The 15268-nt window shown below is 43.8% G+C and overlaps 1 protein-coding gene across 2 annotated transcripts in view; it reads left to right on the top strand.

Moving 5' to 3' along the window:
- Positions 1-15268, top strand: part of LOC135514825 (cGMP-inhibited 3',5'-cyclic phosphodiesterase 3A-like) — a 100412-nt gene that overhangs the window by 53767 nt on the left and 31377 nt on the right. The window lies entirely within an intron of this gene.

Genomic DNA, 15268 nt, shown 5'->3' with positions numbered 1-15268 from the left:
CTCGGTCTGATCAGGAAATACTTAAATACGTTCCTTTAGGAGGCTTGTTTTGTTTTAAGAGTCAGGCAATTACGGAGCAACATAAAATTGCCTCGACATTGATCTAAAGTCAGTTTAGATCAACTAGTTTCTCTAGTGGTTAAGGTTAGGATTAGGGGAGGATAAACTAATCCTAGATCCGTTTCAATCTCAGTAACTGAAAAGTCAATAGTTAAAATCCCGAGCTGGCCAATTGGAAAAATCTGCCATTCTGCCCTTGAACAAGGCAGTTAACCCCCAACAACAACTGCTCCCTGGGCACCAATAATGTCTATTAACCTGTTGCGTCGCGCAATCCCGGATCCGGGATTCTATTTATAGCCTCAAGCTCATTAGCATAATGCAACGTTAACTATTCATGAAAATCGCAAATGAAATGAAATAAATATATTTGCTCTCAAGCTTTTGTGTAAGAGTATTGATTGCTAACATAGCTATAAGCCTAGAATTCAGCCAGCAACATTTTCACAAAAACAAGAAAATCATTCAAATAAAATCATTTACCTTTGAAGAACTTCAGATGTTTTCAATGAGGAGACTCTCAGTTAGATAGCAAATGTTCAGTTTTTCAAAAAAATATTATTTGTGTAGGACAAATCGCTCCGTTTTGTTCACGTTTGGCTATGAAAAAAACCTGTATACAGTTATAGCCTCAAGCTCATTAGCATAATGTAACGTTAACGATTTCTGAAAATCGCAAATAAAATTAAAATAATGCGCCTGCTCTCAAGCTTAGCCTTTTCTTAACAACACTGTCATCTCAGATTTTCAAAATATGCTTTTGAACCATAGCAATTCACTAATTTGTGTAAGAGTATGCTAAGCTAGCTTAGCATTTTGAGTAGCATTTAGCACGCAACATTTTCACAAAAACCAGATAACCAAATAAATAAAATCATTTACCTTTGAAGAGCTTCGGATGTTTTCAATGAGGAGACTCTCAGTTACATAGCAAATGTTCAGTTTTTCCTGAAAGAATCTTTGTGTAGGAGAAATCGCTCTGTTTTGTGCATCACATTTGGCTACCGAAACGAACCGAAAATTCAGTCACCAAAACGTCAAACTTTTTCCGAATTAACTCCATAATATCGACCGAAACATGGCAAACGTTGTTTGGAATCAATCCTCAAGGTGTTTTTTCACATATCTCTTCATTGATATATCGTTCGTGGAAGCCTGCTTTCTTCTCTGAATTCCATGGAAAAATACTTGCAGCTGAAGTTTGCGCACCAATTTCGGCGCAGGACACCGGGCGGACACCTGGTAAATGTGGTCTCTTATGGTCAATCTTCCAATGATATGCCTACAAATACGTCACAATGCTGCAGACACCTTGGGGAAACGACAGAAAGGGCAGGCTCATTCCTCTCACATTCACAGCCATATAAGGAGACAATGGAAAACGGAGCCTCAAAAATCCTGCTGATTTCCTGGATGCCGTTTCATCTTGGTTTTGCCTGTAGCTCACGTTCTAGGGCACGCACAGAGAATATCTTTGCAGTTCTGGAAACGTCAGAGTGTTTTCTTTCCAAAGCTATCAATTATATGCATAGTCGAGCATCTTTTTGTGACAAAATATTGCGCTTAAAACGGGCACGTCTTTTTATCCAAAAATGATATATAAGGCAGCCCCCCCAGCAGCTCTCTGATTCAGAGGGGTTGGGTTAAATGTGGAAGACACATTTCGGTTGAATGAATTCTGTTGTGCAACTGACTAGGTATCCCCCTTCCTCCAGTTATTATTAGAGATGATGGTGATGCTATAGGCATACAGTAGGATATGCAACTCTGTAGACTGCAGTAAATGGGGAATAACTGGAGATTATTGTAGGGTGATTTTGATAATTGGCTCAGAGTTTGTGAAAAGGACAGATGAGAATTGTGGGTAAGATACTGTAGATCAAGTATCTTATTCCTGGAAAGATCTCTATGACAGTGGCTTACACACTCAGTCACGTACACACACGTACACACACACACACGGATACACACACGTACACACACACACACACACACACACACACACACACACACACACACACACACACACACACACACACACACACACACACACACACACACGGACAGATACACACACACAAACACACACACACACACACATACACGGACGGGCGTACACACACACACACACACGCTGACAGACGGACAGACGGACGGACGGACGGACGGACGGTAGGGGGAGGGCAGGAGGAGAATGTATTGAGCCCTTGTAGAATCACCAAATTGGGATATTATTCCAGTCCCTCATGTTCCTTCCCCAGTCAGAATACGTTAAAAGTTAAAACTTGGTGTATAATGTGATGAGTTACTCAGTGGCACAGGGCATGCATTCCATCACTGGTTAAATCGTTGTGTGTTTTGTATTTTCTTCTTCAACACACCATGCCCCCAGACAGACAGACAGACAGACAGACAGACAGACAGACAGACAGACAGACACGCACACACTGATCGACCAGTCAATCACAACCTTCCACATTGTGTCGTGTCTGTGAGAGATTGGGTTGGCAGGAGGAGAATGTATTGAGCCCTTGTAGAATCTGGAGGCTTGGTACTGATAGCAGGAACAATGACACTAGAACTGGCTGAACAATGTGTCTGAGTGTGCATAAGCATTGGGATATTGGGATATTGACATTATTCCAGTCTTGTCCCATCTGGGAATGGGAGTGTCTATATGTGTGTATTTTAGTTCAGAAAGAGCAGGTCTAGAAAGAGAATGTATCCCACAGTGTCTCTTCAGTCGCTGATATGAATGCTCGGCTATGCAAAGCCAACTGACATTTACTCCTGAGGTGTTGAACTGTTGACCCTGCTGGTCATCTACGAACATTTCAACGTCTTGAACAAAGATCTTGCCTACATGACCATGTAATCTTATAATCACCACCCGGCACAGCCAGAAGAGGACTGGCCACCCCTCGGAACCCGGTTCCTCATAGGTTCCTGCCTTTCCAGGGATTTTTTCTTAGCCTCTGTGCTTCTACATCTGCATTGCTTGCTCTTTGGTGTTTTAGATTGGGTGTCCAGCCAGGTCACTCGAGATCCAAGGCGATATTTGACATTCGTCCAGGTACCCAGGGTGTCGGGAGATGCCTTTAAAACTGGCCACTAGGGGCAACAGTGTGACTATTACCATTAGGTAGGCTTGCGGCTTGCTGAGGCATTGCGGATGGGGATAGTGGATAGGATAAACCAGCGAGCTCCGGGCTCTGAGGGTCACGTGCTCAGTCCCAGCACCCTTACCGTACCCATTCAGAATGAATTCCTAAACCTGGAAAACACTTGAATACCTGTCATGTTTACTCCCACTCCCCCTCTCCGGCGCTCATTTTCGCCAGTGTGGTGATTAATACACACACCTGTCACCATCGTTACGTGCACCTGCCCCTCATGAGACTCACCTGGACTGCATCACTTCCATGATTTCCATCCTTCTACCTGTCACTCCCTCAGGTTCCTTCCCCAGTCAGCCTTGTTGTTATTTTCCTGTTCTTATGTCCAGATGCTGTTCGTGTTTAGTTCCATGTTTATTTATTATTAAATCCACACCCATACTTGCTTCTCGTCTCCCAGCGTCTGTGTTACAATACCGAAGTCAAACCGTGTCACACTGTGAGATCGTGTTATCTGTATAGCCCTTTGTGACAGCTGCTGCTCTTAAAAAGGGCTGTATAAAATACATTTGATTGATGAATGCACTGCCATGCTCTCAATAGTTTAACGTGGCTTCCTCTCCTCATCTCTTCTGCTCATATCCTCCCCTTCATCGCTCCTTATTCATTGTTTACTCATGAGAAAGCGTTGTACTAGTGAAAGCAAATACCTGGTAAAAAGCCTCATCCTATTGCTCTCAGCTGTGTCTTCAGTGTGACAGAAGATGAAAGAGAGAGGACACGAGGAGAGGATGAAGCCACTTTAGACTACTGAGACATGTCTGTGATGTGTGGGTAGCACTGTACTAATGCAAATAACCTACTTGTATTATTTCCTGTCTTTTCACACTATTAATAATAAAAGGGAAACTCGTAGGACGGGATGACGCGTTTTTGCGTCCAATTTAACCCAAATAACTATTTTTATTGTGTAGGACTCACTTTGCTCTTTATCCCTGCGTCTCCTAGCAACAGGCTATTTTCTATATAAATGCTTCCTGTCTGTCTGCCCACCTCGGCGGAGCGACGAGTGGAGGAGCACCTAGGAGCATTCTCTCACAAGATTGGCTGAGGCAGGAGCAGGCGAGGCCCAGAGGGTTGTCGGGACTGACTGCATATGTGGTACAGTTGGGGCAGAGGAGAGAAGGGTGTGAGAGAGGAAGGGAAAGAGAGAGGGAGAGAAGAGAAGAGTGACAGTTTACTTTCTGAGGTGGAGGGAGGACAGGCACCATAGTAGGGCAGCTACTGCGGCCGAGAGGAAGAGATTCAGGAGTCAGGCATCGGGTGTTTAGTGTTAGGCAGTGGTCCCTGGTTGTGTGCATTGGTGCTATGATGAACAAGGCGTACACATCGGGTACCATGAGATGCTATCAGGAGACCACCCATCCTCCCAAACAGGTGGACTCTTTACCGGTGTGTATGTTTACATCTGTGTACACTGTACTTTTTGTTGTTGTTGTTGTTGATTCAACAAATTATTATTTAGTAACTGGTTCCACGGACTTTTATAGTTTACTAAACTTTTCGGTCAAAGTGATACCTGAACATAACATTTTTGGTTAGCCCAAACATAGCTTTAACGTGACAAGACGTAAGTTAGGAACGCCCACACATTAAAATTGTGCTTTTAACACAGAATGTTTTCAACATACTTGATTACATTGTGCATTTATATGGAAATTATTATTCAACACGTCCTCACCTGGGATTGGAACTCACAACCTCTTGGTTCATAGAATTCCACGCTTTCTGCAACGTCACGTCAGTGTCACCTGTATTCCTATACTTTACACTTGAAAGTGAAATGCAGCTCTGTTAAAAGTAAACTCCAGAAAAACGATTTGATTTATCATAGTGATTAAGGATCAACATTAAAACAGAAAACCCTAGAATAAGTCAATCAAATCAATGATGAGAGAATAATCAGATAGCTGACACAGACGTGGTGGTGTGTCAGGAAGTTAAGAATGCCGTGAACCAGGAGGTTGTGAGTTCAAATCCCATGTAAAGAAACATAGAATCGTATCTGTTATGTGGTATGCATATCTGTACCTGCTTCAAAAATAGTGTGTCTGACAGAGAAGCAGGTCAGTTTGGGCTTCCACCCCTAGAGGATTTGAAGAGATCTGTGCCTGCCTAATGGCAAACTATACATTGAAATGCAAATGATGGCACACTGGTTCACATCACCTGTTGAAGTCAGTAGAACATAGGTAGCCTGACACTAGCCTAACAGTAATCCAGAAACAGTGAGGAAGGGTTTGGGGAAGCTACTCCAAAGTTCACAACAGGGCAGAGCGGCAGGAACATTGTGCAGTTTTAGGAAAATAGAGTTAAGAAAATATTAACTAAATAAACTAAAGTAAGAAAAAAAGAAATTGAGGTAAATTTGTACATGTAGGTAGGAGTAAAGTGACTATGCATAGATAATAAGCAGCGAGTAGCAGCAGTGTAAAAACAAAAGGGGGTGGGTTTCAATGCAAATAGTCTGGGTGACCATTTGATTACTTGTTCAGAAGTCTTTTGGCTTGGAGGTAGAAGCTGTTAAGGAGCCTTTTGGACCTAGACTTTGCGCTCCAGCAGCGCTTGCAATGCTGAAGCAGAAAGAACAGTCTATAACTTGGGTGACTGGAGTCTCTGACAATTTTTTCGGGGCCTTTCTCTAACACACTGCCTAGTATATGGTCCTGGATGGCAGGAAGCTTGGCTGTTGTACTGGGCTGTACGCACTACCCTCTGAAGTGCGTTATGGTCGGATGCCAAGCAGTTGCCGTACCAGGTGATAATGCCCCACTCAGGATGCTCTCGATGGTGCAGCTGTAGAGGATCTGGGGACCCATGCCAAATATTTTCTTCACAACATTCTTGTTGTATTTGGACCATGATAGTTTGTTGGTGATGTGGACGCCAAGGAACTTGAAACTCTCAACCTGCTCCACTAAAGCCCTGTCGATTTGAACGGGGGCATGTTCAGCCCTCCTCTTCCTGTAGTCCGCGATCATCTCCTTTGTCTTTCTCACCTTGAGGGAGAGGTTGTTGTCCTGCCACCACAATGCCAGGTCTCTAACCTCCTCCCTATGTCTCATCGCTGTCGGTGATCAGGCCTATTGTGTTTGGCCATACAGTCTTGGCAACTCACCCCTGAGGGGCCCCCATTTTGAGGATTTGCATGGCAGATGTGTTGTTGCCTACCCTTACCATCTGGGGGCGGCCCGTCGGGAAGTCCAGGATCCAGTTGCAAAGGGAGGTGTTTAATTCCAGGGTCCGTAGCTTAGTGATGAGCTTTGTGGGCACTATGGTGTTGAACGCTGAGCAGTAGTCAATGAACAGAATTCTCACATACAGCTGAATTTGGAAGTTTACATATACTTAGGTTGGAGTCATTAAAACTCGTTTTTCAACCACTCCACAAATTTCTTGTTAACAAACTATAGTTTTGGCAAGTCGGATAGGACATCTATTTTGTGCATGAAACAAGTCATTTTTCCAACAATTGTTTACAGACAGATTATTTCATTTATTTCACTGTATCATAATTCCAGTGGGTCAGAAGTTTACAAACACTAAGTTGACTGTGCCTTTAAACAGCTTGGAAAATTCCAGAAAATGATGTCATGGCTTTAGAAGCTTCTGATAGGCTAAATGACATCATTTGAGTGGATGTGGATGTATTTCAAAGCCTACCTTCAAACTCATATTCCAGTCTGTGCTAGCAAAACAGTCCTGTAGCGTAGCATCTGCGTCATCTGATCACTTCCATATTGAGTGAGTCACTGGGACTTCCTGCTTTAGTTTTTGCGTGTAATCAGGAATCAGGAGGATAGAATTATGTTCAGATTTGCCAAATGGAGGGCGAGGGAGAACTTTGTACATGTCTCTGTGTGTGGAGTAAAGGTGTTTTTTTCCTCTGGGTGCACATGTGACGTACTGGTAAAAATGAGGTAAAACGGATTCAAGTTTGCCTGCATTAAAGGCCCCAGTTATTAGGAATGCCATTTCTGGATGAGCATTTTCTTGTTTGCTTATGACTTATATGGCTCTGTGTCGTCGTTCAGCCACGACTCGGTGAAACATAAGATATTACAGTTTTTAATTTCCCATTGGTAGGATAGTCTCGAACGAAGCTCATCCAGTTTATTCTCCAGTGATTGCACGTTGGCCAATAGAACGGATGGTGGAGGTGGGTTACCCACTCGTCGACAATTTCTCACAAGGCCTCTTGATTTCCGCCCCCTGTATTTCCTTATTTTCTTCATGTGAATAACAGGGATTTGGGCTTTTTCTGGGAGCAACATTATGTCCTTCTCGTCAGATTCATTAAAGAGGTGAGTAATCGCTGTTCTGATTTACAGAAGCTCTTTTCGGTCGAATCAACATTATTGTCACACCCTGATCTTAGAGATCCTTATTATTATCTATGTTTGGTTAGGTCAGGGTGTGACTCAGGTGGGAAAGTCTATGTTTACTATTTCTTTGTTTTTGGCCGAGTGTGGTTCCCAATCAGAGGCAACTGTCTATCATTGTCTCTGATTGGAGATCATATGTAAGTTGGCATTTTCCTTTTGGGTTTTGTGGGATCTAGTTTTCTGTTTAGTTACTGTTGCCTGCCAGAATGATGCATTTTTCGTTTTTTTGTCTTTGTTATTTTGTTTTGGTGTCGTCCATAAAAAGACGGTGTACGCCTACCACGTTGCGCCTTGGTCCACTCTTCATTCTACAAACGAGAGCCGTTACAATTATGTACAAAATAATTTACAAACAATGCGAAAAAACGCACACAATAGCACAATTGGTTTGGAGCGCATAAAACAGCAGCCATCCTTTTTTTTAACTAGGCAAGTCAGTTAAGAACAAATACTTATCTTCAATGACGGCCTAGCAACAGTGGGTTAACTGCCTTGTTCAAGGGCAGAATGACAGATTTTTACCTTGTCAGCTCAGGGATTCAATCTGGCAACCTTTCGGTTACTAGTCCAATGCTCTAACCACTAGGCTACCTGCCGCCCCATTCTGGTATATCCTTCTGAAAGTAGGATAAACCACCCTTCGTCAGAGGATAACTTTACTACGAAGTTTTATTATTGCACTTTTATTTGACTAATTTCTTCTGATTGTTCTGTAGCTATCGGAATGTGTGAGTATTGTACTGTGTCAGTGAATGTTATTGACTGTAGTAATAGTGTAGAGCAGGGCTCTCCAACCCTGTTCCTGGAGAGCTACCATCCTGTAGGTTTTCACTCCAACCCCAATCTAGTACAGCTGATTCCAATAATTAGCTGAATCAGGTTAATTACAACTGGGGTCGGAGGGTAGCAGGAGGGTAGCTCTCCAGGAACAGGGTTGGAGAACCCTGGTGTAGAGTACTGTGATAATACTGTATTAGAGTCATATTTACTGTAGTTATAGTGTAGACTAGAGTCCTGCCGTAATACTGTATTAGAGTACCATTGACTATAGTAATAGTTGACTATAGTAATAGTGTAGACCAGAGTACTGTAGTAAAACTGTATTAGAGTATTGTTGACTGTAGTAATAGTGTAGACCAGATTACTGTAGTAATACTGTATTAGAGTATTGTTGATTGTGGTAATAGTGTAGAGTACCGGGGTAATACCGTATTAGAGTATTGTCGATTGTAGTAATAGTGTAGAGTACTCTAGTAATAGCTCATTAGAGTATTGTTGACTGTGGTAATAGTGTAGAGTACCGGGGTAATACCGTATTAGAGTATTGTTGACTGTGGTAATAGTGTAGAGTACTGTAGTAATACCGTATTAGAGTATTGTTGACTGGGGTAATAGTGTAGAGTACTGTAGTAATACCGTATTAGAGTATTGTTGACTGTGGTAATAGTGTAGAGTACTGTAGTAATACCGTACTAGAGTATTGGTGACTGTGGTAATAGTGTAGAGTACTGTAGTAATACTGTATTAGAGCATTGTTGACTGTGGTAATAGTGTAGAGTACTATAGTAATACCGTATTAGAGTATTGTTGACTGTGGTAACAGTGTAGAGTACTGTAGTAATACCGTATTAGTGTATTGTTGACTGTAGTAATAGTGGAGTGCTGCAGTTTGGATGTCAGCCAGTCTGTAACTGTCGGGCTGTTCATTTTCCACCTGGCTAACTCAGTTCTGCCTGTGGACCCAGCACACCATCTGTACACACACACATACAGACACGCACACGTGCACATAGACACATGCATGTACACACACACACTACCACACACACTCACACATTACACACAGCCGTGCTCACGCCTGAACTGGTCTCATGTGCCTTTTAGTGTCTCTGAGGAGAAATGATGAGAAAAAAAGAAAGAGAGGAAGAGAACACGTCCCATTCCGATGGAAAGAACAAACGCTGCTCTCTAGTGTAGTGGAAAATAGATTCCTTTAGTTTGCATAGCCTTCTTCCTCTATATGCAGTTTTAAACCTGTATGCAGAATCACATAGGTAATGTAGTTACTGTGAAATAAAGGCCTGGGTTTACAGTACATGCTTCTTGTACAAACCCTACAGCTGTTCAATCAATGACAGATATTGACAAGCTGTTCCCTTGGGTCTCTCGTGTGTGTGTGTGTGTGTGTGTGTGTGTGTGTGTGTGTGTGTGTGTGTGTGTGTGTGTGTGTGTGTGTGTGTGTGTGTGTGTGTGTGTGTGTGTGTGTGTGTGTGTGTGTGTGTGTGTGTGTGTGTGTGCGTGCACTCAGTGACTTCTCTCTGTGTTCTTGGTCTGTCTGCGACCTGTGTTTAAACCCATCAAGATCAATACTTCTCTACTCCCTGATCTCTGTCTCCGCTATAACTGCTCCCACTATCACTTGATTGGCCTAAATACACACATACTCACGTAAAGGCGATGCACACACTCTCTATCTTGTTATCAACAGTAGCGTTCTCTCTCTCGCTCGCACCCGCCCTCCCTCCGTCCCTCGCTTTCTCTCTCCCAGGGACATGAGCCAGCCACACAGAGTCCATTACTGCCAGGTAATGGTTGAATGTCGCAACCACAGGATGTCGTTAAAGACCTGAGTGAAGAGAGCTCTAATGGGTTTTGTTCAGGTTGAGCTGATTTCGCACAGCAATAGAGATAGGCCGCGTCTCAAATGGTACCCTATTCCCTATGTAGTGCACTACTTTTGACCAGGGCCCATAGCTAGGGTATCAGAGCGTCAGGCCACTTTGAGGAATCTTTTAGCTCTCTCTTTCCGCATTGCTGTTCGATCTGTTTGTTGAGTCAGTCATCAGGTTCACGGTGTTTGAGGAGTTAATATGAGGTGTTTAAGTAAGCAAGATGATCAGGATGAATCAGTTGTACTGCTTACATAAGAGTTTCTGTACAGCAATGGGACAACGGTGTCTATCCCTGTTTCAACTCTCTGTACTGCTATAAAACATCTCCGAAGTGCTGTTTTTGAATCTGTGTTTGTGTGCGAGAGAGAGAGAGATTTATTTATCTGGTATCTCATCTGATCACACAGCCGTTTGACCTGAGAATGTGGGAAATGTCCGTCCTGTGCTCTGCTGCGGTCGGTTGTTTATGATGCTGCTCTGTTTACCGAACACTGAGAGGGAGTATTATTGGAGGCCGACAGAGACATGAGAGATAGAGAGAGGAGAGAGAGATGGAGTATGCGGAAGCCTCCCACACAAAGGATTTGCAAGGTCTCCCGTCCACTTACCCTCTCTCCTCTCGCTCACGCTCAAAATAAATCACTCAATATAGAGTTACTGTGCGCTCTCTTCCTTTTTGCCACATCTAACCCTGAAGCTTGTGATGAAACACACAGACACACGTCGACAAAGTCATAAAACTAACTAGTGCTGTGTCTCAATGGTATATAGTGGCTTCCTCTCCTTGTCTCCTCTCCTTCATTTGCTCTGACCTAAATGCACAGAATGTGTTAGAGTGATGCAGGTTGACGTTTATTGTCAGTAGTCTTGTCCTGGAAGCCGAACTGTTTAGATAGGTCAGTTGCAAAGTCAAAATTGGCTATATTGTAAAAATGTAGGAAAACTAAAATGTGCTCTTTGGTCTTAATTTCGAAAATCAGATTTTATGACTTTGTGGCAATGCCAGCTGGTGACCACTCTGCATAGCTGCCTCCAGAGCAAGATTAATGACGGAAAAAAACGAACCTGCTAGAGGGATATGGTGGATATCTACTAGGTTCACAAATCCAGTACTTTCACATCAGTGCATTTAGATGTAGGATCTTCATTTGATCACTCTTTTGTTGCTCAGAATTTTACACATACACACTTTGTGATTTACGTAAATTCTATGAAAACCCACACTAAGACACGGTTATATTAACAGTATTTCACTTTTCACGTAGCATACTTTTGGCGTTGCCTATCCATCAATCAAGCAACATTATGGACTACACTGTTGCTGCAGGATTTATTTTGCTGTGACGATATAGGTCAAATTAAAATCCAACATCTGTAGGAAAGGAACGTAGCTTTGGGAAGGATACCACTTTAGACAATTGAGATTCACCCTATGAAGCACAGTTTATAGTGGCTATTTACTTTCACAGATTCCCTGGTTGAAATGGCTTCACTATGAAATATGAATGGTAAAAAACCTCTCCTCTCAGTTGCAAAGGTGTGAAAAAAGTTCCAGAGGAAAATAATGGTCAGAAAGAAACTACAGTTTATGTTTTTGCAGTAATTCAGGACAGGAAATACCAGATTGAATGTTGTGACGCTTTCCCTGAGCACTGTGTAATTGGCCATGGCTGTTAGGGGAGTGTGTTAGGGGAGTGTGTGTGTGTGTGTGTGTCTGTTATTTCCCAGGGCTGTGGAGAGTGATTCTTGGCACTTGGATCTGATTCTAATGATGTTGCTTACAGTAAATCCAGCTATGCTCTGTACCGTAAAGAAAAGGGTGTCTTCCACATTTAACCAAGAGCTCAGCCTACTGCTGTGGACGTGCCTTTTACTAAACTAAACCTTTTTGTCTGCTGAACTGGTATAGACCGGAAACAGAGAGTAGAGAGGAGAGGAGAGGAACGGAACTGAAAGGAAAGAGAGGTAAAATGAAATGAGCTGTAGGGGGCCAGGAATATTGGAGAGCAGCCTGATCACTAGAAATAAACTTCAATTTCGGACGTTTGAAAAGGTCCTGAGAACGTCGATATATGCCTTCCTCCACATTCACATTTTTTTTTTTTACAAGTGATTGCCGAGAACTCTCCAGGAGCTGGAGCTTGCTGCTTAGAACACTGCACCACCGCAGATCACAATGCTCTAGCAAGCCGTGAGAATAATTGATGCTAATATTGCTGTCAGACATATGTGTATAGGTGGCAGGGAAGTCAGGCGCAGGAGAGTCAAACGGAGTGTAAAATGGAGTCTTTTAATAATGTCCAAGTAACATGCTCCATAACACTAAATAGAAAAATGAATATAAATAAATATGGGTACGAAGACCCGTCGCGCACCTATACAAAAAAACACTACACTGACGATAAACAATCTCTGACAAAGACATGAGGGGAAACAGAGGGTTACATACACAACAGGTAATGAATGGGATTGAAAACAGGTGTGTGGGAAGACAAGACAAAACCAATGGAAAATGAAAAATGGATCAATGATGGCAAGAAGACCGGTGACGTCGAACGCCGAGCACCGCCCGAACAAGGAGAGGCAACGACTTCGGCAGAAGTCGTGACAATTGCGTTGTTTTTAATTATTTTGTTTTAAGCCTTTCCCAAACCATAGCCCTAACCTTAACCAATCGGAATGAATGCTCAAACCCCTCAAATGAATTGTTTTCATTGTTCCCCCCGAATCAGGGACTGATTTTGACCTGGGACACCGGGAGGGTGCAATTGATTATCAGGTAGAACCGAAAACCAGCAGACTCTGAACTTCATAGGGTAAGAATTTGAATACCCCCGGCCTAAACTGTTACCCTTTGAGTTGTTTCTGTTTTAACCCTATAACCACGCGGAATTAATGCTTCAAAAACAGACGTTCATCCATAATACGTTGAATTTCGAGGGGAAACTATGAGATCTTGTTGCAGCGAGAGCGGCATGTTGACATTGACAAGCAACTGGCGTCCATTATGGCTCAACTCTGCTATGACAAGAGGTGCCCATTATGGGTCTACTCTGACACGGCAGGGATGACCTTTTGACAGGAAGAACGTGCTGTATTGGTTAACAGGTCAAAACACTGATCCGCCCTGGCGACTGCTGTTAGGTGGTCTCAGGAAACTCAACATGGATTTATTGTAAAGTTTTGTCTAACGTCTGGACTTCAAGGAATGAGGTCCATCTCCATCTCCGAAAAGAAGATAAAACACCATCTGTCCCTAAATAGAACAGGGTTTCACAACTCTCGGCCCTAACAGGGGATGTTCCTGCCTGGTCCCTCAGATTTCACAAGTGACAAATACAAGGGGGTCTTGACACCAGCTCTTCCACTCTTCCACTGAACACTCACCAGACCTAGCCAGGTAGCTGTGGAGTTGTTATGTTATTGTGTTATTGTTATGGTGACTCCCTCTACTGTCCCTGTGTGATTGAGTTAGTCACTGCTACCCAGGCTGCTCTCATCCTCTCCCATCCCTCCCTAGGTTATTTATACAATTATCACCTCTGTAGGAGTAGAGCGGTCACACACACGTGAACGGTCACACACACACACGCACACACAGCAACAGAGACATGGTCACAAAGCCAGAGATGTTCCAAATCAAATCAAATCAAATCAAATGTATTTATATAGCCCTTCGTACATCAGCTGATATCTCAAAGTGCTGTACAGAAACCCAGCCTAAAACCCCAAACAGCAAGCAATGCAGGTGTAGAAGCACGGTGGTTAGGAAAATCTCCCTAGAAAGGCCAAAACCTAGGAAGAAACCTAGAGAGGAACCAGGCTATGTGGGGTGGCCAGTCCTCTTCTGGCTGTGCCGGGTAGAGATTATAACAGAACATGGCCAAGATGTTCAAATGTTCATAAATGACCAGCATGGTCGAATAATAATAAGGCAGAACAGTTGAAACTGGAGCAGCAGCACGGCCAGGTGGACTGGGGACAGCAAGGAGTCATCATGTCAGGTAGTCCTGGGGCATGGTCCTAGGGCTCAGGTCCTCTGAGAGAGAGAAAGAAAGAGAATTAGAGAGAGCATATGTGGGGTGGCCAGTCCTCTTCCGGCTGTGCCGGGTGGAGATTATAACAGACATGGCCAAGATGTTCAAATGTTCATAAATGACCAGCATGGTCGAATAATAATAAGGCAGAACAGTTGAAACTGGAGCAGCAGCACGGCCAGGTGGACTGGGGACAGCAAGGAGTCATCATGTCAGGTAGTCCTGGGGCATGGTCCTATGGCTCAGGTCCTCCGAGAGAGAGAAGGAGAGAATTAGAGAACGCACACTTAGATTCACACAGGACACCGAATTGGACAGGAGAAGTACTCCAGATATAACAAACTGACCCCAGCCCCCCGACACATAAACTACTGCAGCATAAATACTGGAGGCTGAGACAGGAGGGGTCAGGAGACACTGTGGCCCCATCCGAGGACACCCCCGGACAGGGCCAAACAGGAAGGATATAACCCCACCCACTTTGCCAAAGCACAGCCCCCACACCACTAGAGGGATACCTTCAACCACCAACTTACCATCCTGAGACAAAGCTGAGTATAGCCCGCAAAGATCTCCGCCATGGCACAACCCAAGGGGGGGCGCCAACCCAGACAGGATGACCACATCAGTGAATCAACCCACTCAGGTGACGCACCCCTTCCAGGGACGGCATGAGAGAGCCCCAGTAAGCCAGTGACTCAGCCCCTGTAATAGGGTTAGAGGCAGAGAATCCCAGTGGAAAGAGGGGAACCGGCCAGGCAGAGACAGCAAGGGTGGTTCGTTGCTCCAGCGCCTTTCCGTTCACCTTCCCACTCCTGAGCCAGACTACACTCAATCATATGACCCACTGAAGAGATGAGTCTTCAGTAAAGACTTAAAGGTTGAGACCGAGTTTGCGTCTCTGACATGGGTAGACAGACCGTTCCATAAAAATGGAG

Source organism: Oncorhynchus masou, chromosome 26 (genome assembly GCF_036934945.1).
Source record: "Oncorhynchus masou masou isolate Uvic2021 chromosome 26, UVic_Omas_1.1, whole genome shotgun sequence".
In the NCBI taxonomy this organism is placed as follows: domain Eukaryota; kingdom Metazoa; phylum Chordata; class Actinopteri; order Salmoniformes; family Salmonidae; genus Oncorhynchus; species Oncorhynchus masou.
This window is presented reverse-complemented; position numbering and strand designations above follow the sequence as displayed.